The sequence below is a fragment of the Protopterus annectens genome, chromosome 7.part0 (assembly GCF_019279795.1).
Source record: "Protopterus annectens isolate FY-2018-M chromosome 7.part0, PAN1.0, whole genome shotgun sequence".
Lineage (NCBI taxonomy): Eukaryota > Metazoa > Chordata > Ceratodontiformes > Protopteridae > Protopterus > Protopterus annectens.
The window spans coordinates 464,500,338-464,525,799 of record NC_056739.1 but is presented as its reverse complement, the minus strand read 5'-3'; the positions used below and the strand labels follow the sequence as shown (position 1 = coordinate 464,525,799).

The 25,462-nt window shown below is 41.4% G+C and overlaps 1 protein-coding gene across 8 annotated transcripts in view; it reads left to right on the top strand.

The window, feature by feature from the left end:
* The window catches only part of SLC16A13 (solute carrier family 16 member 13), a 582,947-nt gene that overhangs the window by 278,804 nt on the left and 278,681 nt on the right, over nt 1-25,462 (top strand). For 4 of the 8 annotated variants that reach the window (XM_044077050.1, XM_044077054.1, XM_044077047.1 and 1 more), the window contains exon 2: nt 17,596-17,908. The exons of 2 other annotated variants lie outside the window; for them this stretch is intronic. The gene's annotated coding sequence lies outside the window, so the exon portion shown is untranslated. Of the gene's footprint in view, nt 1-17,595; nt 17,913-25,462 lie in introns of all 8 variants that reach the window. 2 more of the 8 variants (XM_044077051.1, XM_044077048.1) reach the window with 1 other exon arrangement.

Genomic DNA, 25,462 nt, shown 5'->3' with positions numbered 1-25,462 from the left:
TGGTTCCCAGACCACCGGCAGGAAACTCCCAGTGGGAGAGATCTACAAGGTCTACACTTTAAACATGGACAGCGACGTCCCTTGTGGGGCACCAAAAATTTTGTTCTTCCAGGCTAGGCCAGTAAGGATTGCTGTGACCAGGATGTAGCTGTACACGGAACAGTAGGTTGTGCAAGCATGATAACACATGGGTTGACACAATGTACGACATGTGTCCCGACACGGGGAGAGTGGGCAATGTGTAGAGGTGTGTTCATACCCCACCTGCGCCCACAGTAAGAATGAGTGCTGTAGAGGAGTGGCAGGTAGGGGAACTACGGGTATGCGATTATGAGCCTAGGCATGCAGGTGTTGGCTGGCAGAGATGTATTAGGACTGCCCCGTAGATGTAAATAATATTCCAATGTGGTTATAGCAGACACCCATACCTCCCAAACCTTAAGAGGACATCTACTGCATAGTCCGTAAACCATTGGGGGAACACATAGGGACCATATCATTGAACTGTCCCCGATTACCAGGGACGTGTGTGATTATGAATCAGAATCTAACACAGTCTCAACTAAACCCTCCTAGAACTAGTGATATTAGGAGGAAAGGTGGCAGAATACACGTAATGAATAATGACAACATGTAAGAGTCATAAACAGCATGTACCTCAGACAATGTGTATGAATACATATGTGCTCTGGGTCCGTCAATGTGTCAGGTTAATAGCACCAACCTTCTAAATGTGTCCCTGATGTTGTTATGCAGTGTCCCTGATTCAGTGTTCATTCTTCCCCATTCGTATGAGAGGTCTGCTAGTGAGAGAAAGTGCATGTTCCGCCGACTACCTTAGAAGGATGATAGAATAATAGGGTTGGGGTTAGCACCTGTCCACCTTTGTGAGGGACATTCCCCTTTGGGCAGTTGTGTCCTGCAAAATAAAATTATGGCAAATGTCCTTTGTTTAGGGCAAAGATTTCCAATATTGTCTGTAGTAGTTGCATAAAACAATTATTTTGTATCTGAAACACCTAAATGTTATAAGAAACAGTATAAGCAACTATAATGCTACAAGAATAACCTTTTATTTAGGCAAAACAGTAAAGTACTCTCCTTTCTACCGGCTGTGGGTATGCATTGCCCTGCAAAATCTGACGTCTCTACCTTTCCAAATGGCCAAAGTGGGCATGTTCTGTAGAACTGTCAGACCTTCCAGGACAAAACATACCTACAGCCTTGCATAGTACAGAATTATATTTATTTTCACAAATAAAAGCTTATTCAAGTAACATTTGAATTGCTCATGCTACTTCACATAACATATAGAAGTTTCATATATAAAATAACTGTTTTATGCAACTATTAAAGAAACGTAGAATATAATATTGTTCTGCAATTTGGACATTTGCTATGTCTTGATTATTTTCGCAGGACACAACTGCCTAAAGAGGGACTGTCCCTTGCAAAATGGGACAGGTGTTAACCCTAAAGTCCCACCTTGGCCAATTGAAAAGGTGGCAAACCTATAATAGGTATGCGGTAGCATGACTCGGCTGATGGATATGGCTCACAAAACCCAACTACTTGTCTGTATTGAAGAGACTCGGTTCCCATGTATCAGCCAGATGGGATCAGATTGTATGAGGAACACACAAATAATATGATTAATTCACTGGACAGGCCGCTGATTCCGTACAGTCGAACGCCATGCCGTTGCCTAATGGGCAGCTATTCCCGATACTATAGTCATGTAGTCCGATGTAATGGGCATCACAAGGTGGGAGCAGATTGTATGAGGAACGCACAAATAATATTACTGATTCACTGGACAAGCCGCTGATTCCGTACAGTCGAACGTCATGCCGTCGCTTAATGGACAGCCATTCCCGATACTGTAGTCATGTAGTCCGATGTATTAGGCATCACAAGGTAATATTGTGGTCCTCACTCCCACCCAGGGGTGTGAGTGACAGATGCAAGCACCAATGTCGGTGCATTTGCAAGTGTGGGAGCGAGCAGGTGTAAGCATGTCTGGCTACCAGTATGCGAGTATTGCACTGGTAAAGCAATGTAGTGGCTAACCGAGTATAAGAAGCTGTAACCAGAGGTCAGCAGTGCTTAACACCATGCAAACCGACGTGAACCCGCTCCCAACTGCTTTAATGTGCCTTACTCCCTCCGTATCCAATGGGCTTGTTTTGCCCTGCAACCAAATAAATGTCCTTTGCAAGGGCCAGAACCAGGACCCTGCACACACAGCTAATGTGAATTACCAATACGTCATGGCAGATATACAGACAACGGACAGTACCACAAACATATCATATAGTGCAGTCATTCAACAGTATAGGAATGTATCCCATCATGTAGATGTATATGTGGGTGTTTATGTCCAGCGTATAGGTGCATACATATATAGAGATATATCAGGAACATACCATGTGGCAACAAAGCATTACAAACAAATGAAATGGGAAACAACAGCGACGCCTGTATTATGTAGTGGTGTTGCTGTATGTGATCTCAAGACTCCCTCAGACAGACATGTGTCATTCATACACGCAAATAGTTGTACATTGGCCGTATACATCACTCTGTGCATGTAATGTACATTAACACAACTGTACCTGTCCAATTATTATGTGTGAACAGTACTCTTGCAAGGTGCTGTGTGCAACATAATCATCATCAATGTGGTGATCTGTATGAATGCGATAAATACTATTTTTGAAGTTAAATCTCTCTGCAGACACTGTTGTGTAATTATCGTGGATGTGTCGTAGATTGTTTTATGCATCTTTTCCTTAATTAATCCTGCATTATACGCATTAGTTATTTAATTGATGTTAAATGCTGTCTTTTATGCTATGTGCCTATGGTAGTAGTGGAATGCTAACAGCGTTTTCCCCTCTCCATACCTCAGTAGTAGCGGAATGCTAACAGCGTTTTCCCCTCTCCATACCTCACTATTTGATTAGTATTACAGCTATGGTTATTCATACATGTTTCTCTGCTAAGCGTACTTACTTAATATTAACTAATTAATACTCTTTGCTTACACTTGCTTACTATTGCATTACTGAAGTGCCTCAGTTTGTTTAACGCTACAGTTGCGTTACTGTATATCTGTGAAGGCTCAGGCTTACCTACTAGTTTCTGCGCCTTTCTTAAGGCAATTATGTACCTGTTGTACTCTGGCTATAAGTATACTGTTTTATACAGTTTTTACTCCTGGTCTTCATCACCAAATGTTTTAACTCTGTGCTTTTAGTCTGACATAGTTCTGAGCGATTTAACCTTGTTGTATAACTGGAAAGGGGTCTACTACAGCGTTCAACGCTAGTTACCTTGTTTTCTTTAAAACGCTCTATATCAGCGTTTAGCGTTACTTAATTGGACTCCAATACAGAATATAGCGCTCTTAACTGTTTACCATATTTACATGGGAATATGTACAAACTGTTGTTTTTTCATGTTTATTATAGAAGTGTTTAGCAAACCATTTTAATTCGTATTTTTGTTGAAGTTTACAAATACTTTCTTGTTCTCTCTTCAATATCTCTCTCTCTCTCTCCCAGATATTCTTTACCCTTCTATCGGGACCCAGCCATACCTTATATAAGAATCTTTGTCCTACTGGAAGACCTGAACTGTGTCCAGTACCCCCATCCAAGACATTAGTCGGGGATATCATCCTATATCAAAAGGAAAGACTGCCTAAGTATGTTGATGCTATATGTTTGACCCTAAACATTCTAACTGCGTGCCTAGCCTACCAACCTGCCCTGGACTACCAGCAGCCAGCACCAGTCCCTTATATCTTTCTGACCAGACCCTCATTCCTACACTGCCATTACTACCTCTGTTTTTCCTATCTCTTCTCCCTCAATACTGCTTTTGCTTTTCTTACTTCTATTCCTTCTCTATTCCCATTACTTCCCTCCATATACCTGATTCTGAACCTTTGCCTACTACGTGGCTCCCTTCTACTTGTCGTTTTTCCTTCTTTGGCTCTTTGATAAACTTACTGGTTTTACTGCCCTCTACCTGGATCTTTACTCTATTATATACATTGTTCTTTCCCCTGGCCTAACTACCCCCTACTGTAACCTGTCTACTGCACATCTGCTTATAATATACCCAATTAATTCTTACTAGTTATACTACCCATTTTAACTTACCTGCTGTTATTCTACCTGGCTGATTGTTTCCTCTCAGCAATTTTCTACTCCTTTGGCTCATCCCACTCCGTTCGCCCTGTGGGCTCACTCCGCTCCCCTCCCTGCCCCCAAATCTCACCCGCCCCTGGGACCTCTACATTTATTCCCACATAACCACTCCCTCCACAACCTTAACCAATCAGAACCTGTTCCTCTCTCCACCCACTCCACAATAGTCTCCTCCCTCACCCACCCACTGCCATGCTGACCATATACCTATTATATACAGTCTCTTACTTAACTCAACATGTCCAACACACACCTCCCTCTCCTACTACTAACTCTGTTAACTATTCTTTCCTCTACCTACCTCATAACCTACTATGAGCAACCTCTAAATCCTACTTTTAGCATTCCACACAAACACACCCTAGCTACCCCCCCCAACTACACTTTCTACCCATCTCAGTCCCATATACAGCAACCCATATCTTGAACCCAAATACCATCGTCTCTCACATATCAAATACCTTATTCATATACTCACAAAACACATCCACTGCTTCAAGCCCTCACAATTAACTCACCGTATACAAGGTTTGTCATTAATTGACGGGGACATACACCCCAACCCAGGCCCAGACACTTTTGTACTATCCCCTAATTCCCAACAAATGAAAACTATGTCTACACCACATACTAAACCTCCCAAATCTCTCCTATAGCTCATCTTAACATCCATAGCATATGCAATAAAGTTCCTGCTCTTCATGCCCTACTAGAAGTCCAACAATTTGACATTCTCTGTCTTACCGAAACCTGGCTCAAACCCACAATAAAAGACAATGAAATTATCCCCCCTGGCTATAACATCCTAAGACAAGACCGTCTTAATAAAAAAGGGGGCGGAGTAGCTATACTCTTCAAAACTGGACTGGAAGTAAGTAAAACAATTCATACCCCTCCAAATGACACTAATGGTGAAATTATTATTTCCAAACTCTCCCTCAACCCACACAAAACTATAAATATTATCTGCACTTATTTTCCCCCAGGCAACAATCCCCCCATATTAGAAGACCTACTAAACTGGTTCTCAATTAATCTCCTTCAAGAAACTATATTATTAGGTGACTTTAATATCGATTGGAACGTATGCAAACAAACTAATCCATCTACCCTTATTAACCTCCATGGATTCCATCAAACCATTAACTCAACAACTAGAACAAATAAAAGCAATAATAAAGAAACCATACTAGACTGGATCTTGACAAATAGTCCCCAACAAAAGTATTCAACAGGAACCCTCCCAGATGACCTTAGTGACCACTCACTAACATACATTATTAGGCACAAAACACATCTAGCAACACCTCCCCTAATTCGCTTATCTCGCAGCAAAAAACATTTTGACCCCCATCAGTTTCAATATGAACTTAGGCTAGTTAACTGGTTACCTCTAAAAACTCTCCCAATAGATGACGCTGTTAACCACTTTAATAATACCTTTCTAACTATTCTTGATCATCATGCCCCCATACGTTCTATATGCATGAAATGTAAGACAGCTCAATGGCTTACAAGCAACACTAAACAACTTATCCTTAGTAGGAATAAAGCCTGGACTAAATGGCGAACCACTAAAGACTCTTTTGATCACCTTAGCTTCAAACAAAAAAGAAACATGACTAAGCTAGCTATCATACAAGATAAAAAGAACTTTTACACCCAGTTACAACAATCCTCACACCACCAACCACAAAAATTCTGGAAATCTATTAACACACTACTATCCCCCGGCAAAGTTGAAACTCCCAGTCCACTAGGCTCCTGCCCTGACTCTCCCTTACAAACAGCAAATGCATTCAATAACTTCTTTACTTCTACAATACTTAAACTAGCCAACCAACAAAGCCCTGACCCCTCACTACTATGTAACCCAAGCTGTACAACACCACTATTTCAACTTAAACCCATACCCACCTCCTATATTCTATACTTACTTCAAAAACTTAAACCTTCAACCCCCTCAGCCGACAAATTGCCAGCTGAATATCTCCAGCTAGGGGCTAAAGCTATTGCCTACCCTATCTCTATACTAATTAACAGAACCATAAAAGAAAGTACTATACCTTCACTCTGGAAAATCTCCCACATCATCCCTCTCTTCAAAGGGGTTAATCATTTGAGTATTCTAACTACCGCCCTATAGCGCTGCTATCTCCTATTGCAAAAATAATGGAGAAATGCATCCACAAACAGTTACTTAATCACCTCCTATCCAATAATCTCCTCGCAAACTGCCAACATGGCTTTCGTCCCTGCCATAGCACCACCACAGCCTTATTATCCTTTATTGACTCTATTAATAAAAACTGCAATAACAATCTTCTTTCATCAGCATTCTTTGTAGACCTGTCAAAAGCCTTTGACATGGTGAATCACCAACTACTCTTACATCATTTAAAATCTCTCTCTCTCGATAACGTTGCCTTAAGCTGGTTTACTTCCTACCTTCAAAATCGGAAACAAGCAGTGTTATGGAACAACAATCTTTCTGAACTTCTGCCCACCACTTTAGGAGTCCCTCAGGGCTCCATCTTAGGTCCTCTTTTATTTTCCATCTTTATTAACGACCTACATCTTGCCACCCCTCTAACTACTTGTATTCAATACGCTGATGACACCACCATCATTTGCTCTGCCACCAACCAAACTGACCTCCACTCCCTTACCCAAAAATCTTTTACCACCATAGAGCAGTGGTTCTCCAATCACTGTCTCCTCTTAAACCCTAAGAAAACTAAACTTCTCTTCTTTTTACCTACACACCAGTCTCCCTCTATTAACTTCTCACTTACTTCTAACAATGGCACCCTTATCTCTCCTGACCAAACAACCAAACTTTTGGGCATAACTATTGACAATCTACTTAAATTTGACTTTCATATTAACTCCATCATAAAAGCAACTAATAGAAAATTAGGTTCTCTCTACAGAATCAAATCTTTCTTAACTCCTGAAGCAAGAACTACCATAGCTAGAACCCATCTTATCTCTACACTACTATATGCTTCCCCTATATATACTAACCTTTCTAAATATAACATCAATAAGCTTACAGCAGCCTACAACAACATTGCCAGATTTGCCACTGCCTCCCCATATAAAACGCATCACTGCCTGAACCTCCTTAACCTAGGGTGGCTAGAGTTACTCCACCTAATTCAATACTATCAGCTTACAATAGCCCATAAAGCCCTTCACCAGCCTGAAAATACACCAATGTTCTTCACCCTTATAAAACCCTACAACAACCTAAAAAACCTTCGCTCTTCTAATAAAATACTGATTCAAACTTCTCTATCAAAGAACACCGCAGGTGACTATATTTTCCAACTCAGTTGGTAAGATTTGGAATCAACTTCCTCCAGACCTAATAGCCCAGACTTCCATCACACTATTTAAAACTAAACTGAAACACTTTCTAACCAACCACTGGCTATGCTCCTGCAATAACCCAAGCTGATCTTTTTACCTCCTCCCATCTCCTGCATCCTTTACACTTTCTCCCAACTCTACTTTTTCAGTGTTTTCATTTCTACTAGAAATGGACTCTCTTATCTATAAACTATACTTTTCTCAAAATTCTATTGCTAACTTTTAAACATTTTAATTAATGCTGTCTCATACTACGCGTACCAGTACTTAAGTAACATCTTTATCTCCTATTACCTTTTTCTGTACTTCCTCATATTGCGGTTTAAATGCCTTGTGTATTTTGTGCTTTAAATGCCTTATGTATTTTGTATATACTCTTTGTTACCATGTAGTAGATAGCGGAGCTTTTCTCCTCGGGCCTCCACTGAAAATGGACATGTATCCAGTTGGACTAGCCCGGTTAACAAATGTAAAATAAATAAAATAAATAAAATGATAAAGGTAAATGGGGTAACCATAGAGGGACCGGTAGTGTTGTGTGTACAGTGGGGTCATCCTCATCATGTGTACCTAGACCATGTAGGAGTAATATGCATACCAGGATCGTACACCTGAGGGACAGGGGTGAGGATAACAGGACTATGTTGTGATGCATATTACAAGGGTTTCACGTGTCCAGTGGGCATGTGTGTGTAATGGACAGCTATGTATAGGGCAGATGTTGTCCTAGGAGCCGATTGGCCTTATGTTTCCATAGGTGAGGGTCGGATGTAGGGGAAGGAGTGTAGGTATGGCCATGGAGGATAGGTAGGATCACAGAAAAGACAGCATACAGGGTTGGTATATGACACGTGGGGAGAATACACCCCGGAAGGGGATGGGTGTTCACCATTCACAAGCCCATGGGAACAGTGGGGTGGAGGTCCCCAGCCATGGGCAACTGCCACTGCACCTAAACAGCTGCAAAGGAGGCAGTTCGGGGGGCTGTCCAGGAGGGGCATCATCACCCTGTAAATGTGAAACTCCACCCTTGAGCTGGCATATCTGGCTTCGGAACCCCTTAGTTAGCCACCAATGCAACACATCTAAAACCGCACGAAAGCAGACATGTACCTGTCTGGTCCCGCTCACAGGGGGGACATGCTCCATCCTCAGTGGTGGTACCACCAGAAGGTGGTGCAGAGCCAACAGATGTTGATGTCTAAGGCTGGACCCCATATGTGCTAGTGCCCGGTGCCATGGTCAGCTGAAATGGGACAGGAGGTTCTGCCGGGACCTCCCAACCCATTCAGCCTATGGTGTTGCAGTTTAAACCCACATATGGCTTAGTGATACACAGCAGCATACAGGATTACCTACGACAGTATGCATAGATAACACCATCAACCCAACACAACAGCATACAGTATTACCTACAACAGTATGCATAGATATCACCATCAACCCAACACAACAGATGGTATACATTTGCAGAGGGGCACAACACATGCATATATACTGCATGCCATCTGTACAATGTGTAGTAGATGTGTGACCACAACTATGAACAGTTGCCCGTTATTGGCTTGTCACCGGGAACCCCAGACAGTGTCTGTCATACCACTGTCTCATGTGACACATGTCCAGTCAGGCATGCGATGGCAGTAACACATCCCTATCATCATGTACTGTCTGAAATCCTCACACCATGCTTCTGCTGTGCACAGATGTGTATTCAGTGTGTAACACAGGAAACAAATGGTTGCAAACACAGACCAGTTCACAGATGGCCCTACAGATGGGGGTCCCTTATGAACAGAGTACTGTCATGTCTGTATTATAACATGCAGAATAGCCATTACCACACGCATGTTAAGCAGGCAGTAGTCTCAACGCAGCATAGCTACACTTACATGCTGTAGGCATGTGTGGCACATCACCCTCCTGTCTTTAGGCTATATCCCACTGTGGAAAATGATTGTGGTACATCCAGATATCATCTGTGATGCCGTGTCAGAACACCACATCCTGGTACCACTCACAGCATCTGTCATGGCCAAATAACAACATGTTTTCCCTAGATAGTGTACTGTGTTTATCATGCGGATGGCTATGGGAACACCATCACAGCTGTACCACATGCAGTCAGCTAGGGGAGGACTGCAATAGGTGCAGAGGCCATCACCTGACCATGTCCATCACTTACAATACACATGCTGCTGATGTGCAGGTGTACTCCTTCACATCCACCAGAGAGTGTGTGGGTGGGACAGGCAAAGTACACAAGAGAAGGGCTTGGAGACCTAACCCTAAGCATCGTCTGCCACATGCCTAACAGTACAGTGGTCAAACCCCTGACTGACTACTCATTACTATTACATGTGCATGATGTTACTACATGTGCCACAAAGGTGACATGTTGCTGTGTGTAAGAAAATATATGTGTGTAGGTGAGTGACTTCTGCAACAGAGATATAGTAGACATACATTAGGTGTGGCACACATGGCTGTCCATGTGAACGGATGCCATTGTCACCACAACCACACTTTCTAATGGACATATATTGACACCTTTGCCAGGGCCACAAATACACAACCTAACTACTTAGTTTGCCAAACTGCAGTAATGCACAGGACTACATGCACCACATGGGATATCTAGAGGTTCTACAGGCTAGGGCATGTGAAAGTGATTGACATCTGTTGGTATGCCAATGAGGGTTATACTGGGAGTGACTGTGGTTGGGAGCATCACAACCCACACACAGACACAGCGTGCCAGTACTGGCATGCAGGTATGCATTGCTTCATGAGTGTGTAGTGGCTGGCTGTGCAAGATGGCTGTACAAGGCTGGGTGAGGGGTAATCCTTGGCATCACTTCACCCAAAAATGGTCTGCAATGCAGGGGTGTAGTGTCTGCAATGTCCCACACAGATGGGTACTGCATTATCTGGTCTGACATCCTGGTTACCAATGTGTATGGCCATAGCTTTGCAATGCATGCCATGTCTGTGTTTGATAGTCCTTCACATGGACATTGCCTGGGATGTGCATATTCCACAATACTGTACAGTGACATGTACACGTGTACCTGGTTTGGCAGACATATGTTGTGTACACAGCCTGTTATCCCCCTTAGGCATATGCCAACTAGGTGGCCACCTAGGGTGCTGCTCTAGCAGAGGCACTTTTTCAGTGTTTGTTTGGTGTAGGTAGACCAGGATGGGGGCACCGGGTGGTGTGGTGGGGGACACCATGGAGCCCTTTTGCCTAGGGCACCAGTTGACCTAAGGCCGCTCCTGCCCCCGATATGCCAATACTGGCCTGGTGTGGCAAAACCTGCTTATAGTGAGCAGGTCGACCATGCATTCAGTGGTGTCACTGGCATGGGACCATACAGGGCACATATGTACAGCATTGTCTGGCCTCTGTGGATCACATTTGATGGCACCACATATGTTGCAGGCATTCAGTGTGGAACATAGTGAAGGCACAATACCGGGTGCTAGTAGGGCTGCATACTTTGCACACCAGGCTGTTTGCCAGATGTATGGGTATTGGCTTGCCAACACAGTCCCATGAATGACTGACAGCTGTACTCCTCGTGAGATGGCCAATGTGTCTTAAGACGGGCATCATATAGGAAAACTACAAAATCCGTTCCCAAACATGTCCAATGGTAAGACAATCACGGCCACCTCTACACAGGCTCTGACAGAGAACCACACACTTGCCATGTCCTGTATACAAACCCCCTACTTACTGTATCACACTGCAGCAATACGCGCTTAGGGCACGTGCTATGGCAAATTCTGGGTTGTGGCACACCTACAGGTGTATACCTAGGTGAGTGACAACAGCAGGAATGACAAAGGTGGTCATGCAATTTGTACAGAAAGTGCATACTCTACAAAGCACTGTACTTGTCTCACGCAGGCTGACACACACACACACACACACACACACACACACACACACACACACACACACACACACACTCACACTTGGCATGTCTGGGATTAGAACACCGACCTACCTATTTTATTACACTACAGCATTACACAATTACAGAATGCACAACCGAGATTACTGGGACACAGCACTCCCAGAGGTGTATTTGTAGGTGGGTGACATCAGCAGCCTTGCCAAAGGTGGGTATAAGAAATGTAAGGTGTGTGAGCAGTCTAAAAGCATTACTCAGTCCTCAGGCAGACAGTGACAAACACACTCACACACACACACACACACACACACACACACACACACACACACACACACACACACACACACACACACACAGCAAGTCTGGAATTAGAACACCGACCTACCTATTTTATTACACTACAGCATTACACAGTTACAGAATGCACAACCGAGATTACTGGGACACAGCACTCCCAGAGGTGTATTTGTAGGTGGGTGACATCAGCAGCCTTGCCAAAGGTGGGTATAAGAAATGTAAGGTGTGTGAGCAGTCTAAAAGCATTACTCAGTCCTCAGGCAGACAGGGGCAAACACACACACACACGGCAAGTCTGGGATTAGAAGACCATCCTAACTACTTTATTACACTACAGCATTACACAGTTACAGAACACACTACTGCGATTACTGGGACACAGCACTCCCAGATGTGTATTTGTAGGTGGGTGACATCATCAGCCCTGCCAAAGGTGGGTATACAAATTGTATGGAGTGTGAGCAGTCTAAAAGCGTATTTCAGTCCTATGCAGCAAACACAAATCCTGGTTCCACAACAAAAATGGCTGTTTTTGTTGTGGAACCAGGATTTGTGTTTGCTGCAGAGAGTCGGTTTATTTTTATTAGCATATTTCAGTCCTATGGCAAACAGGGACAAACACGCACACACACACACACACACACACACACACACACACACACACACACACACACACACACACACACACACACACACACGCCAGTGGTGGGAACGGAACACCTGCCTATTTACAGATCACTATTACAATACTACATAGTTATGAGTCGAACCACACAGACTACACATTTCCAGGCTGTCATTATGACCTTCTAGGTATGTGGACATCAACAGGGATGCTGCCAGTTAAGATGCACATACCTGTGAACCTGTGTGTTTAAAGTAGGAATCCATCCTGACCTGGAGTATGCCCATCTGTGGAATGGATGACTACTATCACTATGCAGGGTTACAATGGCCATGCCCATACACAGAGGCACATAACCGACACATGATGTCACTGGGCATGCTCACACACAGTAGCACAGGGCTGTTTGGAATGCACTATGTGTCCATCTACACAAGGTTATACTGGGCATGCTCATACACGTAGTAGCACAGGGCTGTATGGGATGCACTCTGATTCTAAACACGGAAGGCCACAGTGGCCATGCTATTACAGGTAGATGTAAAGAACACATTGTAATGGGCTCTGGTATTAGTAGTTGTCATTGTTAGCAGGAAATCTGCTCTACATATATCTGACACCGGTCTTTTACACAATGTCTGCTGCTGTCCATCACCTTAGATGTACCATCCTATACCAAGCACAATATCACCACTCACAGTGATGTCTTGCTAGGAGTGGCAACTGCTTGACCAACACAATGAGCCTTGCTAGAGGTGGTAACTGCTTGAACAACACAATGAGCCAATGTTCTGCTGTAAGTACGAGGTTGTCCAGTGTTTGTCATTCTGGGATGACATGAATGACAGTAGACAGGCTTTTGACACATATTACATGCATTAATGATTCAAGGGAGTGGGGATAATACCCAAGTCACATCTGCCCATACAGTGCCATTCCAAGACACAGGACAACTGCATTATATGCTTATGCTAACCAGTGCTAGATGCTGTTCACTGTAGATCCAACAATGGGGAGTACTGACATCTGTGCAGTGAGGAACACCTGCTCTGTAGTGCACAATAGCAATACCACCATATACCTCAGAACCAGACATGTGGGCCATAACACAGGTATGAACCGCTCCAGGTGGTGGTGTCCCCACATACATAGAGGCCACTCACATGTACTGACCGGTACACCCACGAAAGGCATCGCAGATGAGTCATGTGCAGGACACAGTGTCACATGCTGCATTCCAGGATGTAAACCTCAGACACCACCATGCCCTCGGACCACCAACACACATCCATACATGTTGTAGGACATATAAGAGTACACCACCATGTGACCCTTGACCTGTGGACTGTACCAAGCTCTACATCAACTGTAGAGAGTACCCATGTACTGACACAGCTGCATCACGTGTTATGCAATGCAATGATACCACTGTCTGTAACCAGGTCAGCTGTACACATACCAGGGGCCCTCGGTTATTTACCGCATTAGCAGATGATTGTTGCTGTACACCAGTACACACCCTCATGTATGGATATGACATACATGTACCTGCCCTGGGTATGTACATGCCACACACACAACATGCATGTAAATAGCATAGCTGTTGTTGTCCTTTGTGCAAACAGGTGGCTACAGCCATTACACACATGCACATGGAATGTAGGTCCATGGCTGCTGAATGCTAATAGTACATAAGGTGGGATATCAATGTTGACAGAGGTAACATTCCCTCTGTACCAGTCACCCATTACACCTATCATATCATACAACAGTCCATGTGTTATGTATGTCATTACACATGTCCAACAATTGCAATGTCTACAAATATGCCCAAATAACAGGATTGTTGGACCTACACACATGTACATGTAGTGGTGTGCATTCAGATAACATGTGCTTTTGGGGTCCAGTTACCTCCATGACTCTGGTGAAGAGTCAGCATTTCCCTCTCATGCCTCCTCTGCTGTTCCTGTTCTTCAGCTTCTAGGCTTCTCATTCTCTCAGCTGCTTCTAGTTCCATACGCCTGGCATTCAACTCAAGTATCTTTAGCTCCAGCTGGATTTTTAAGTCCACTGCAGAAAGGCTGAGCTGTCCATTCTCTGAGGATATTGTATCTCCATTGTCAGTCTGACTGTCCTCCAGGCTTCTGTTTTCTGATGCAGCTGTAACTAAGGCTGCAGTCAGGTCTGCTTTAGTCAGGTTTCCATGCAACAGTCCCCTAAACCGGCACATCTCCGCCAGCTGGCTCCTTGTCAGCTTTCTGTACTCTTCTGCTGACATGCTGCCTGCTCACCCTGACTAACATTAAGCTAACAAAAGAAATAAAACAATTGTGATCTGAACTCTTGAGTATACACTGAGTGGCTGTTTTAGAGTACAAAACACTTTTAGAGATCACTGTACATAAGCTACTGGAATTCGCTCTACCCACACCACTACAAGACAATTAGTATGTGAAGTAGATCCCATCACTGCCAAACACTTGTGATGACTATGCCCTGGCCCAGCAATCAAGGAGCCTCAATCCTCACCACTAACACCAGGGAGGTTGTCTCATAGATGAGGAAAGGATAACTAATCCACACAGTAAAGTACAATTTCCTTAAGTGCACACAGAGATCACAGTCAGTCTGGGGCTGGTTGCTGCCTTGCTCACCAGGTCCCCAATAAGACTCCCCACTGGCACAGCTATAGGGTCCAGGTCTCAGCCTAACTGGGCAAGCTAAAACCTCCAGTACTCTCTCTGTCCAACCAGTACTTCGTGTCCCTGCCAAGTAGCTAACACAACACACACACACACTTTGAGATAAGTATTTATACAACCTCACAGACACTCCTGGGAAAGGCTGACACAGATTCTTCAACTGTGCCCCTTTACCCAGACTATACGGTAGTAATTACTGTCACCACCCAGTTAATAATATCAGCTACTAAAAGGCCCTTAAAAGGGTGTCCAATTATTACTGTGCAATATTAATATCCAATAGTAGTATGACTAACAGTCAAGGCTTACTTTAGAGTGGCCTATTACAATAACCTCTATAAATATGCAATGTATTCTAGAGCTTATCTCTACACAAACCAGCCACAGGTAGAAGGTTTTAAAAATATTTAATAATAAATAATTAAAACACAAGAAAAAACTACTGCACCACAGATATATCTAAGAGTTCAGAGATCACACAGAGACTTAAGATAATACAGTAGGACAGGTCTGATTACACAGAAAAATACTTAATCTAACTTTCTAATCTTTAGCTAATCTTAGAGAAAACACAGTGCTACAATCCTACTTACATACATAAAGAGCATAAGTAGTGCTGGGTTAGATGCCCAAAGTCAAAATGCTTTCTATCTCTCTCTGAGACACAGTTTATAAAACATCACTAACAAACATGTCCCTGGGTCCTCCCCAGATTACATCATTTTTGACACTTAGGTTTTCCCAGTATTCATATTGCATCATCTTGACACCTGCTCTGACTTCCCAGGCTAATAGAAACTCCATTTACATTATTTAGCAAGCTAATACCTGCACAGGAGAATACAACAATAAAAGGCATTTCACATATACACTCTAGTAGATACCAAAGCAATAAAGCACCTTCCACATGTACACTCTAACAATTATTCCTTAAGTTAAGACAATAGGAAGAATGTGTTCAGCTAGCTGCTCTGGCACCATTTTTTAGATAATTGTACTTTCAAGACATTTGAAATGCTTGGCTTGGTTTTCCTTACAGCAGATGGGAATGTTGCAACAATCTTGAAGTTCACATTTGACAGTGTTTTATTTACACTCAAGAAACATGCCTGTATTTTACATTTATTATCAAGAAAACATGCCTGTATTTTACATTTATTTACAAATGCCAGAATTAGATTTCAAATTCTATTTGACTAGGCTGGCATCCTTCGCCTATCTCTCCCCAATCGTCACACATACATCCAAAAATAGTCTCATCCTGTACTAGGGTAAATCTGGCCTGAAAATAGGAATGTTCCATCAAAATAGGGACAGTTAAGAGGCCTGCGTCTTACCCCCAGCATGGGATATTAGCTTGCAGCTGCTCAGTGTATCCATTCTGGTCTATCTAATTTAGTGCTCATTTTAGACCATGGGTCATCTGCAGTACAGACCAGAAGTAGGATTTTTTTAGTTTCTTAAAGGCAGTTTCCAGTTATAACCTAAGACCCGTTGGAACTGTGGGTGTAAAAGTATCTTTAAACTGTGAGAGAGTAGTTAAGACTAATGCTGCTAGGGGAATTAAAAATAACACTATGGCCCTAGTTTTGCTAGCTGTTGTTAAGTTTAAGAGATGGAATGATGAAAGTCTTGTACTGGATTGCACCACATACTAACGGAGGACTGTGCAATACAAAGCACCAGTAACCATCTGTCAGTCTGTCTCAGAAGACTAAAGCTACGAACTGCTAGCAAGCTTCTTCCTGTAGTCCCAGGCTTGAATTATTCAGTGTCTACCACCTACACTGCGATTCTGAACAAGTCAGTCGCCTATACTACTGTCCTGAGTCCTCCAGTGAAAATGTGCCTCACTGCAGCTGGGCAACTTAGTTAAAATATTTAAAAAAAAATAAATGATGAAAAGGATAATACACCTGATTACTTGTAAATGTTTGATTTTTTAAAAAAGAAGTTGAAGTTTTAAAACTGTCATAAAATGTACCAAAATAAGCAAGTACACAACGTAGTGAGTATTATCACAAAATGTTAATAAACATCAATATAATTTGGTCCCATACTGTTATTATAAGTAGTTCAGAGAAAACTAAACACAAAGCATAATTCTTGTATGCACTACCAGTAAGTGAAGGTCATAAGAAGCTACCCATATGCTAACTGAAAGACTTTCAAAATATTAATGCAAGAAAGTTAATAGAGAATGCAGATTTAGCTGAGAATGACTAGAACCAAAAGAAGTTGTAGACAATGTCACTATTATTAAGTTAATTGTGGTGAAATTTTCACTTTTCAGATGGGCTTGCTTCCTCTATGCTACTCTTTTATTTTTTATATTTTATTATTTGCTTATTTCACTCCCTGTTAACAGCTTTATGGCTCAGACAGAGGGCTGAGAAGAAGCGGTGTAAAGTATAACTGTGTACTTTGCTACTGATTTTTCTTCTGTCTTTCAGGCACGTGTCACAGATGCAGACATTCTACTTAGCTAACAGGGAAACAGTACGTAGACCGTGTATAATCCAACTGCTTGAACACCTTGAGATCAGTCTACTCTCAGCCCTCCCACCTGCAGACTACGTCTGCAGCTCAGCTGACACAGAAGGAGTTCCCTCACACTGCACAGGAACATTTTGTCTGTTGGGGGAGGTGCTTATTTTGTGTAACTGGGAAACAAAATGAAGCAGTCTTATGTGACCAGTCAAACAGCAGGTGGGACAGCGTCTGCTTTGGAACAGCTGTGAAAAGCACCTGAACTGCAGAGCAGAGGTAGGTAAGAAAATACTGTCTTGCTACATTTTCTTTTATTCAACTAATATTCTATTCTGCTTACTAGTTTAACAAAGAATACTCCTCTGTAGGTATGAACTTTTCTCTTCCCAGTATAGAAGGATCTGTTCTGAGAACATAGTAATCTCTTTTTCTAAGGCAGAATGACTGGGTACTGTTTGATAATTTAACCTTGGTAGAGTTATGACATCCTGAACAAAGTCAAGTGTTGATGACTTAACATTAGATTCACCATGCTAGTGCAGCGGCAACATGGATTGACCAAGCTATTGTACTGGGTTGAACTCAAATTAGTGGTTTCAGCTGTAGTGATCTTGATTCATGTATGATGTTTTGGGTATTGTATCTTAACATCTTCACTCTTTTAAGTAAAGTAGAGCTCACAAAACATATGCTCATTCATTTTGTGCAGTCATGTGTGCTGTAGATGTATTTTCAGATTGAACAAGTTTTCTCAGAAGTGATATGATTTGGTCTGTTTTTTTCAGACTATCTCAGATTTTGTGCCAGAGCCAGCTTGTACTTTCAGAGTACGTGAGCGTTCATTTGGATTGAGCTCCAGTAGCAATTCTTACTGACATCACTTGGTGACTTTTTAGAAAAGGATCTGAGATTTGGGTACATCAGGCTTTGCAAGATGATGATGTGTGCATTTCCAAACCATTTGCTATCACGATGATTTAACAATACCTGACTGGGGCCAAGAGTTTTGCCAACCTAAATATGAAGGGACATTTGCAGGACCTTCATGCCTAAGACAAAACAATGTATAACTAGTAAAACCATGTTTTTTTTTTTTTTTTTTTTTTTATGAAGAGGGAGATTAGCGCAAGTTGAAGTGGTAGTTATTAAAAACATGTATCCAAATAAATGTAGTGAGTTATTACCAAACTGCAGTGCTGTTTTTTTATTTAAAATTTCAATTTTCAAATGTTCATTGTATATTGCATACTGGGGAGGATTTATCCACCACTAATCCGTGTTTTTAAGAATGCAATCAGCAAATGAGAAGGGTCTATTATAAGCCTAAATTATCTGAAGAAAGCATATTCTCGTTATGTCACTGTGTGTGTGTGTGTGTGTGTGTGTGTGTGTGTGTGTGTGTGTGTGTGTGTGTGTGTATGTATGTGTGTGTCTATATGTTTCTGTGGGGGAGCACATCTCTCAACTGTCCAGTTTTGCCTCATATTTTTGCCCTCTCCTTCATAACATTTTTGATATTCTAGTAAATAACTGAAGGGTACATAGTGTCAAACATTAGAGTACCATAAATGCTACTGTTCAGAAAATGCATGCTGATGCAAAACTTGTTGTTGTATTAAATTGTAAGTGAATTAGAGTAATATTTAAATACTGCCCCTTATTTTGGGATTTTGCCAACCCATTATTTTTGGCTTTGTCCGTGTTACATGAGCAAAGAAGTTAAGAACTATGCTGATGGTAGTGGTGGGGTGTACATTGCAGTGGTAGAAGAGGTTGGTACAGCCTCACCTACCATTGCATTCTGCTCAGTCTCTCCTCCTTAGCCAGACATGATTTCACTGCATTAAATTCCTAATAACAATGAGTCATGGCTGTGTATATACAAGACCAAGATTACTAACATCTTACTCCTTCTCTCTTTTTTTTTTCTTAGCTAAATGTGGATTTTAACTAGCATTGCCCTCCTCATCTCTAACCACAAGCAACATCACTAAGGAGAAACCATGGGAATTTTCAGCATGGTTACATAGTTTGCATTTTTGTCCAACAAACAATATATGACTTCCTCATACAAATAAAAGCTTTCTCACATGAAATATGTAAATATATGCTACAGTCATAAGACCTGAAACCATATGACATTCCAGTCTTCACATTTCTTGAAACAAATAACGCATTTTAAACTCACACTTGCAAAAAAAAAAAAAAAAAAAAAAACCTCACTTAAAAATGTTAATGTGTAGATGTCAGCATGCATGGATGACAATTCCCCTATAGAAAAGTCATTTTCATTTACAATGTTTTCATTTCTTAGGTGATAGGGGAACATTGGCTGCTAATGATATCTAACAGTGTAGCTCCCTGAATGAATATTTATATAGAGCATTTATAACATTATTTTCTCTCCTGTATTATTTGCTGCAATTTGCATCAGATCCTACCTATGTAAAAGGCCTAATATGTAATGCAGCAAGCCAGTAAACTGCATTGCTCCTGTTACAGTCAAAACATTTTTCATCCCATAAATTTATCGGTTGTGTCATCCAAAAAGTGGGGACTCTTTCCAATGAAGTGACATCTACTACAGAATCCACTGAAAGAAAGTTTCCTTCATTTTTTTAGTAATCTCTTTTCCAGCATTAAGGCCACATGCTCTCTATGAAATACATTTCACGTTGTTCCTCCCTATGTTAAAAAAGAAAGAACCTCCCTTTGCTACCTTGGTTATGACAAGGTACTTTTCAACATTTTCGAATTCTATCTTAAGACATTATTTACTGTGCATATTACAATGAATGTCCATACAGAGCCACTTGTCAAGTACAACTGGTTTGTACTTTCCAAATATTTCTTCTCTTACTTGTTATAAAGTGGTATTCACCTTACCATACTTATAACCCCTTTCTACAAACATGTTTTTTTTTTTTATCTCTGTCATCCTTTCATTAAATCATATTCTTCCCATGTCAGTCTGGAGGCCCTTCTTGTTTGTTCTTTACTCAGTTTAATACTGTTTGGGATGTGCATTTTCAAAGTGGACAAAAAATTTACAACTACAGGCCTTACTGAACAATCTTGTACCCAGTTTCTCCTCAAAGTCTACTTTACACACTTCGATATCCAAAACCTGCACTATGTTTGTGCAGTCATGTGCTGTAAATCAAAACAATTCTGTTACTTTGTTTAAATAATTAAGCAATTCTAAACACCTGCCAGTACTATCATCCATCCATCACAACCCCTTTTCCCATTTTTGCACATGGGGTTAGGATGTCACTTCAACAGTGACAATCATCTAGACCCATCCTTCCAATAAAATAAATTAATTGTCATAAATATATATTTTGAATATCTGTGGTAAGGCTTGATTCGTACGCAAAATATTTTCCCAGTTTTATCCATGAATAAATTAGCAAAACCGATTACTCTAGAAGCTTGGTGGAAGTGTTTTCCATTAAAGACTCGTTTACTTTATTTATTTAAAATCTGTTTTCCAGGACAGAGCACTAATTGCAAGTGACCGAATTCAGTCTCAGCCTAGGAATACATAGAAAATCAGGATTAGAGTTACTGAGAGAGAGAAAGAGTAAAATTAAACTAAACATATGTAAAATGTTATCTTGAGCTAATACAAATAGAGTATCTACAACTGCAGTATGTATTAAATAACAATCAAGACTGATCTTGTGCACAAAGTGAGGTGTCTATATGATAACTACAGTTATTTGTTGTCTAAATGAGGATAGGCTAGCTAAGTGGAGCGAGGTAAGTTAGAATTTGTGAGTAGTTGGAAGGAGATTTTTTTTAAGCAAAAGGGTATGTGAGTGAGAAATGTAGACCGGTTTAACTGAATGTGCCATATGAGGGACAGTATGAGTGTTACTAGTAGGAGAAAGTGAGAGTGATGGTGGTTGGATGAGAGACAATGACATTTGGCTGATGATGAAACATTTGTTCTTTAAAATCAAATCCAACATAAAAGCCACTACGTACATGTCGTCCATTTACATCCCTGTCTCCTTTTTCAGCACCAAAACCTATGTTTTATCTTACATTAAGGAATCTTTTCATTGCTGCTAAGTTAAGGGTATGTCAGGCAAATGTGAATATCTTATAAGTAACTTCTGATGTGCAGGCATTGTAATTGCTCATCCACAAGACATTGTAATTGCTTATCCCCAGAATGTAGGAATAGCATGAGTTGTTTTATTTGCTGATGACATAAAGCCAGGTATAGCACTGGACAGTTGGGTGGGGTGAAGAAGAGTCTATTGATGGGTTTAGAAAGGCAAAATAAGTGAGCAGGAAGGTGGCAACTGCCATTCAGTGAAAACAAAAGCAAAGTTCTACAGTTACACTTCAACAAACCTGCAGTAAATTAAAGATGAGAGGAGCAGAACTGAAGGCAATAAAGCAGAAAAAGGACCTGGAGATGCTGTCACACCTATAATGAACCACTCCGATCAGAGAGAAAGGGGAATGGCAGTGGGAAAGAGAACAGTGGAGCATGTCCTCAGTTGAATAAATTCCACAAGCAATAGGGTAATGCTTTCATTCCAGAGGGTTTTAGTCAGACCACAGCTTGAGTACTGCCTGTTGTTATGGAAGCCGTAGTGGGAAAGGACATAAGGCTGCTGAAAAGAAATCATTAAAAAAATGCCAGAATATCATTGTGATGAAGGATAAGGAATATTACCAGAGTCTAGAGCTGTTTTCCGTTGAAATCAGAAGCAATGAGGTACATGATGTTACTGTTCAGAATCATATGAAGAAGACATAAAAGGGTTATTATGAAGAAGAACAGTGGGGAATGGAGAGGGACACAAGCAGCAGATTGCAGGGACTAACTACTCACTGCAGCTCTGAAATAACGTTTTTACATAGGGTTGTGGACCCTTAGAATGAACTATAGCAATGTGCGTCGGAAACATAATCCAAAATATTCAAGAGGGCATGTGACAGGTAAATAAATTAGGGACTGAGAGAAGGTGGAATGTTAAAACATTAAAAAAGAATGCTAAGTTATTAAAAGGGCAGACTAGATAAAATTATTGTTCCTTCTGTCACCATCCAAATGTAAAATAAGAGAGAGAGAGAGAGAGAGAGAGAGAGAGAGAGAGAGAGAGAGACAAGGTGGAAGCCTGGAAGGACAGGTACACTTAACTATGAAAAGTGATGAAAGAGGAGACAAAGCCACACGTAGCCATGCAAGAGAAGCCAACACCACTCAGACCATTGTACAGTATGTGGCAATGGGACACATAGCCATATGGAGGAGACAGAAAGAAAAAAGGGTAGACATATTATAAAGATGATAAGAAAAGTACTGAAAGGATGAGAAAGTAATCACGTGTCACACAAGAAAAGCAGAAACCAGCACCGAAAGAGGAGAAACTTGGGATTGTGCAGTTAGGGTTAATGAGTCTCTAAATGGTAGGAGCTAATGATTTCAGGCATAAAGGGAAGGGGAAGCGAAAACAGAGCTTTTATGCTTGGTGACTCAGTTGCAATGGAGAATGAAAGTCTAAATAAGGGAAACAAGAGAAACCTGTGTTAGTGCACAGACTTAGTAAGATGTGGAATGGGGTGAGGAAATTGGTAACCAAGGGTATGTGGGGGAATGTATGTTGTGTGCATAGGAACCAACAGCCTCCCAGAAGAACAAACATTTGAGGTGGGAGCAAGCTGAGCCAAGGAGATGGTCCACAAAAATCCCAGGGGAGATGGCAGGAGGTAGCATTCTCAGAAATATTACTTGTAATAATAACCAGCAGGCCTCAAAACCTGTGCATAGTACTTAACCTGATGTCTTACAGGTGTGCAATAGAGGGGCATTATCACCCCAGCATTTGTTTTTCCTTTGCTGTAAATATTTTCTGTTATAATAACCCCTTCATCTTTTTTTTCCAAGTTCAAGATTTTTTGGGGGGCAGCGCATTGGTGCAGCAGTTAGCATTGTCATCTTACAACAAGAGGTTCTCTGGTTTGATTCTCAGCTGCAGTGCCTCCTGTTTGGAGTCTGCATGCCCTCCCTGCATTTGCATGGGTTTCTTTCCAGTGCTCAGTTTCCTTCCATATTCCAACGACGTGTCTGGAGTGTTTCTCCCTGGCCTCTGCTTAAAATGGGCTCTGTCCCAGTCAGACTTTCCCTGTAAACAAATGTTAAATAAATACATTTTTATTATAACTTCTTCCTTTGTATATTCTGCCTCTATTTGCTATTTCCTATGTTTAGAATCATGCACTTGGATACTGTGGAGTACAGCTGATACTTTTCAGTCAACTCATCCAGTGTGTATAGGTACCTCTTTTTCTTTTCCTACCTTCCTTTTGATAAGATCTTCCCCAGGTCTTGTCCTCCACAAACAGATTGATCAAATATTCCCCAACCTTCATGAGTTCAAAAACAAGCTCATTAAACAGGGCTGCGCCTGGAACCACCCCTTGCTAGTGCCTGCTTGTCTCCTGCTACCTTCTGAGTGCTGCACAGTGAACATTCCTATATGCTAACCACTTCTTCAGTGCAGATGCCTTATACCCACACCTATCTACTGCATCTTTGCAGGAATCCTGTTGTGTGGGAATGAGCCAAAGGTTTTGTTAAAATCCAGAAAGAAGAAACCTATAGAATAAACTCTGTCTACCTCATTGGTGACCCAGCCTTAGCAAAGGATCATGGTAATCTCACAGGACTACATTTTATAAGTCCATGCTGGAATCTGTTAAACAGTCAGTTTTGCCCTAGAACCTTATTAGCCTTAATTTCAAGACTGCCTCCATTGTTTTGACCACCACTAAATACAGACTCACTGGCTATACTTTCTTGGTTCTTGCTCTTCATAAAGTTGCACCGCAACTGCTTTTTCAAGTCTCTCAGATTCTCCATTCCTCACTTGACCTATTGTTCTATCATGGTTTTGCCAAAACCTTAGCAGTCCTTTTTAGGATTCTTGGTTATAACCCATATGGCTTTCTCCTTTGTGGTCTTCTTATATTTTTGCATTACAGAAGTTAGCTCATCTGTTTCCTTTCCTCCTTACTGGAAAAGGCCTTCTTCCTGGTTTTAATTTCTGCTGATATCTTCATTTTGCATTTCTCCTGTGATCATTTTTATTCACATCCTGACTGTATTGTTTTCCTTACCATCACCTATCTAATAATGCTTTTATAATCTCTTAAGTCCCTTATCCCTTCCCTTTAATTTATGGCTGTCCAACCTCCCCCTCTCTCCAACACAAACACAGTGAATTGGACCAGTTTTTGGTTTCATTTTCCCCTGGTAATCCCTTTTTAACCCCTTTTCTGTACCCCCTGCACATCATTCTTTTTTAGGTTTCCCAAAGTTCCTTCATTCATTTACTCTCCTTTGTCTCTTTTCAAAGTACTAAGGATTATTATTTCCCTTCTTCCAGTCAACACTTATGTGAGCTCTTGCAGACTGAATACTTCAGCCAGTTTGTTTTCTTTACTTTCCTTGAATGACAAGATATTCCAATCTTCCCCTGAGAAACTTAGATCTTTCATCATAAATAAGAGTAAAAAACATGTGCCCTCTTCTTCCCTGGCTATGCCATAATTCTACCACTGACTGTCACGTCATCATATTTGCAATACATGGTCTGTAGAGGATCTACAGCCTTTGTCTCAACAACATTCACTAACAGGCAGCTGTACTTCTTTATCATCCTCTCTTTCCTCATGACACTTTTCTTGTCTTACTTATTTTCCCCTAATTGCTTCCCTCCAAATCATCCCTAAATTAAACTGCCACACCCTCTACTGTACTTTTTCAATGGTCTGTACCCCAGTACCACAAAGTCATCTCTTCAT